The following is a 5,327-nucleotide window of genomic DNA, read 5'->3' as shown; positions in this document are numbered from 1 at the left end:
CTTTGGGTGTTTTTCTATTGTAGACAGCACTTTTTCTTTCTTTCAAATACCTATACAAAAGATGACTACTAATACAAGTGAAAATATGGCTTCAAGTCCTCAGGACCATGGATTTGACAATGTGTTCTTAGATATGACATCAAAAGCACAAGAAAGAAAAGAAAAAAATAGATCAACTGGACTTAGTCAAAATTACAAACATTCATGCTTCAGAGAAAAGAAAAAAAATGAAAGCATAGCAGACAAAATGGGAGAAAATAGTTACAAATCATATATCTGATAATGAGCTTATATTTAGAATATATAAATAACTCTTACAACTCAAAAGAACAAGGCAAATAATCCAATTTAAAAATGAAAACAGGATCTAAATAGATACTTGTCTGAAGAAGATGTATGAATGGCCAGTAAGCACGCTGAAAGATGTCTGACATCGTTAATCATTTCGTTATTGTTCAGTCGCTCAGTCATGCCTGACTCTGTGACCCATGGACTGCAGCATGCCAGGCTTCCCTGTCCTTCACTAACTCTTGGAGTTTGCTCAAACTCATGTCCATTGAGTCAGCGATGCCATCCAGCCATCTCATCCTCTATCACCCCATTCTCCTCCTGCCCTCAATCTTTCCCAGCAACAGGGTCTTTTCTAATGAGTTGGCTCTTTGCATCAGCTGACCTAAGTATTAAGTAAATTGAAATAAAAATCATCATGAGACATTACTTCACACAAACTGGGATGGTGATAAAGTCAGATAATAACAGGAGTTCTTAAGGATGTGGAAAATGGAGACCCACAAACACTGCCGAAGGGAATGTAAAGCGGTGCACTCAATTTGGAAGACACCCTGGCAGTTTCTCTGAAGGTTAAACATAGAGTTGCGATAACTCAGCAATCCTCCTAGATACTGATAAATACCTAGGAGAAATGAAAACACGTATCTACACAAACTTACATGTGAATGTTCCTAGCAGAGTCACTCATAATCCAAAGGTAAGAACAACTGTTTCAAAATTGGGAAAGGAGTATATCAAGGTTGTATATTGTCACCCTGGTTTATATGCAGAGTACATCATGTGAAATGCCAGGCTGGATGAAGCACAAGCTGGAATCAAGATTGCTGGGAGAAATATCAATAACCTCAGATATGCAGATGACACCACCCTTATGGCAGAAAGCGAAAAAGAACTAAAGAGCTTCTTAAGTGAAAGAAGAGAGTGAAAAAGCTGGCATAAAACTCAACATTCAGAAAACTAAGATCATGGCATCTGGATCACAATAAACTGTGGAAAATTCTAAAAGAGATGGGAATACCAGACCACCTGACCTGCCTCTGGAGAAACCTATATACAGGTCAGGAAGCAACAGTTAGAACTGGACATGGAACAATAGACTGGGTCCAAATAGGAAAAGGAGTACGTCAAGGCTGTATACTGTCACCCTGCTTGTTTAACTTCTATGCAGAGTACATCATGAGAAACGCTGGACTGGAAGAAACACAAGCTGGAATCAAGATTGCCAGGAGAAATATCAATAACCTCAGATATGCCGATGACACCAACCTTATGACAGAAAGTGAAGAGGAGCTAAAAAGCCTCTTGATGAAAGTGAAAGAGGAGAGTGAAAAAGTTGGTTTAAAGCTCAACATTCAGAAAACGAAGATCATGGGATCTGGTCCCATCACTTCATGGGAAATAGATGGGGAAACAGTGGAAACAGTGACAGTCTTTATTTTTGGGGGCTCCAAAATCACCGCAGATGGTGACTGCAGCCATGAAATTAAAAGACACTTACTCCTTGGAAGAAAAGTTATGACCAACCTAGAAAGCATATTGAAAAGCAGAGACATTACTTTGCCGACTAAGGTCCGTCTAGTCAAGGCTATGGTTTTTCCAGTGGTCATGTATGGATGCGAGAGTTGGACTGTGAAGAAAGCTGAGTGCCGAAGAAGTGATGTTTTTGAACTGTGGTGTTGGAGAAGACTCTTGAGAGTCCCTTGGACTGCAAGGAGATCCAACCAGTCCATTCTGAAGGAGATCAGCCCTGAGATTTCTTTGGAAGGAATGATGCTAAAGCTGAAACTCCAGTACTTTGGCCACCTCATGCGAAGAGTTGACTCATTGGAAAAGACTGTGATGCTGGGAGGGATTGGGGGCAGGAGGAGAAGGGGACGACCGAGGATGAGATGGCTGGATGGCATCACTGACTCGATGGACATGAGTCTGAGTGAACTCTGGGAGTTGGTGATGGACAGGGAGGCCTGGCGTGCTGCGATTCATGGGGTCACAAAGAGTTGGACATGACTGAGAGACTGAAATGAACTGAACTGAACTGAAAATCACTGCAAGTGGTGACTGCAGCCTTGAAATTAAAAGATGCTTGCTGCTTGGAAGAAAAGCTATGACCAACCTAAACAGCATATTAAAAAGCAGAGACATTACTTTGACAACAAAGTTCCATCTAGTCAAAGCTATGGTTTTCCCAGTAGTCATGTATGGATGTAAGAGTTGGACCATAAAGAAAGCTGAGTGCTGAAAAATCGATGCTTTTGAACTGTTGTGTTGGAGAAGACCCTTGAAAGTCCCTTGGACTGCAAGGAGATCCAACCAGTGCATCCTAAAGGAAATCAGTCCTGAATATTCATTGGAAGGACTGATGCTGAAGCTCAAACTCCAATACTTTGGCCACCTGATGCAAAGAACTGACTCATTTGAAAAGACCCTGATGGTGGGAAAGATTGAAGGTGGGAGGAGAAGGGGGCGACAGGATGAGATGGTTGGATGGCATCACTGACTAGATGGACATGAGCTTGAGCAAGCTCCGGGAGTTGGTGATGGACAGGGAAGCCTGGCATGCTGCAGTCCATGGGTTTGCAAAGAGTTGGACACAACTGAGTGACTGAACTGAACTGAAAAACAACCCAGATGCTCATTAATATACACAAGAACTAAACAAAAGTTACATCGAAACAATGGAATATTATGAAGTATTATTACGTGTTATAACATGAACGAACCTCAGAAACATGCTAAGTGTCAAAAGCCAGTCACAGAAGACTACATATTATGAGGCTGCATCTATATGGCATGTCTGGAGTAGACAAATGTAGAGAGACATGGGAGACTCGAGGTCGCCTAGGGTTAGAATTGCGGAGGGGCTGACAACTGAAAGCTGAGGCTGAAGAATGTTCTAAAACTGATAATGGTGGTGATCGCACGACTCTGTGATTATGCCAGGAAACACTGAATTGTACATTTTAAATGGGCTAATTGTATGGTATGTGAACTATACGTCAATAAAGGTATTTTCAAAAATAGTGGTCAATAATTTTAAATCAATCAGAAACACAGGGAATGTACAAAGCAAAAAACTAAGACAGTATTAAAATCTATGAGGAATTTATACTAACTCAAAGATTGGTGGTGCTGAACAAAAAAAAATAGGAACTTGTAAATCACTCTTGCTGTTAAAACAACTGACCTCTAGGTTAGGAGGAAGCAGGTATTAATAGAAGTTTTATTTCTCCTCCTCAGTATTGAGGGGGAAGTCTTGAACTGGGACTATCACTTAGAATTTTGAGAATAACAAAATATATATATAAATGTTTTATTCAGAGCATCGGAAACAGTATTTTAAACTTGGATGTTCTCTCTCAGTTTCTGAGAATTTCTTTCTTTCTTAAACTCTTTTGTGGCGCATATTCCAAAGCAAGGTGCTTGGTCAGCAGCGATGCGGTGCTCGCTGGTAAGGTTTGCTGTGCGTGGCTCACTGTTCTCTTCCACGAGGCAAAGGAACCAAAATCAAACATAACAGGAATAAGACTGGAAATAGGAGAAAGGCTTTTACAGGTAATCTCAGGTGCTGGGAGTCACAGCCACCTTTCTTGGGGAGGTGAGTAGAATTTCATTCCCTATTCCTTCCAATCTAGTCAGAAGGGCTTCAGAGAGACTATTTGGAGGCCGTGATATTTATCTTTTACACACTATGTCTGATTCACGACTGAGAGAAGATGAGGAGGTAAAGAGAAACCAGCAGAGGAAAAGTCAGAAGCCAAGAAGGAGAGAGAAACTGGTGTGAAGCCAGCTTTTTAAAGTACTCGCCCGAAAGGCCCACCTGTAGCCACTCCAGTTAAGAAAAGGAGAGCCAGCAAGACATGTGTTTTTTCTTGACTTTTATTGGAGTATTGTTGATTTACAATGTTGAGTTAGCTTTAGGTGTGCAGTAAAGTGACTCGGTTATACATACACATCCACCCACTCTCCTTTAGATTCTTGTCCCATATAGGTCATTGGAGGATGGGGTAGAGCTCCCTGTGGTCCTTACTAGTCCTCCATTTTATATAGTAGTGTGTATATGTTCCCTGGTAACTCAGATGGTAAAGTATCTCCCTGCAATGAACGAGATCCAGATTCTATCCCTGGGTTGGGAAGACCCCCTGGAGGAGGGCATGGCAACCCACTCCAGCATGCTTGCCTGGAGAACCCCATGGACAGAGGAGCCTGGTGGGCTATAGTCCATGGGGTCACAGAGTCAGGCATGACTGAGCGACTAATACCCACACACAGTGTGTGTATGTTAATCCCAGTCTCCCCATTTATCCCTTCCCCCTTGCAACCATAAGTTTGCTTTCTACATCCGTCACTCCATCTCTTTTGAAAATAAGTTCATTTGTACCATTTTCTTTTTAGATTCCATGCATAAGCAATATCATATAATATTTGTCTTCCTCTGACTTCACTCACTTCAATGATGTCTGGCTCCATCCATGTTGCTGCAAGCAACAACAAAAAAAACAACCCAATAAAAAAAAAGCGAGGGGTGGTGGAAGATCTAAATAGATCTTTCTCCAAAGAAGACATATAGATGGCCAAAAAGCACATGAAAAGATGCTCGACATCACTAATTAATAGAGACACACAAATCAAAACTACCATGAGGTCTCACCTCACAGTGGTCAGAATGGCCATCATCAAAAAATCTTCTAATAATAAATGCTGGAGGTGGTGTGGAGAGAAGGGAAACTTCCTACACTGTTATGGGAATGTAAATCGGTGCGGCCACTATGGAAAACGGTATGGAGGTTCTTTAAAAAAAGAAAAGCAGAACTACCACGATACGGCAGTTCCACTCCTGGGCATATATCCAGAGAAAAACACCATCGAAAAGGGCACACGCGCCCTAATGTTCATTGCAGCACTGTTTACAATGGCCAAGACATGGAAGCAACCTAAATGTCCACCAGCAGAAGAGTGGATAAAACTGTGTGTACACAATGGAATATTACTCAGCCACAAGAAAGAGAGCCAGCAAGGTTTTGAAATGCAGAATGAAA

The sequence above is a fragment of the Oryx dammah genome, unplaced genomic scaffold (genome assembly GCF_014754425.2).
Source record: "Oryx dammah isolate SB20612 unplaced genomic scaffold, SCBI_Odam_1.1 HiC_scaffold_21, whole genome shotgun sequence".
In the NCBI taxonomy this organism is placed as follows: Eukaryota; Metazoa; Chordata; class Mammalia; order Artiodactyla; family Bovidae; genus Oryx; species Oryx dammah.
This window is presented reverse-complemented; position numbering follows the sequence as displayed.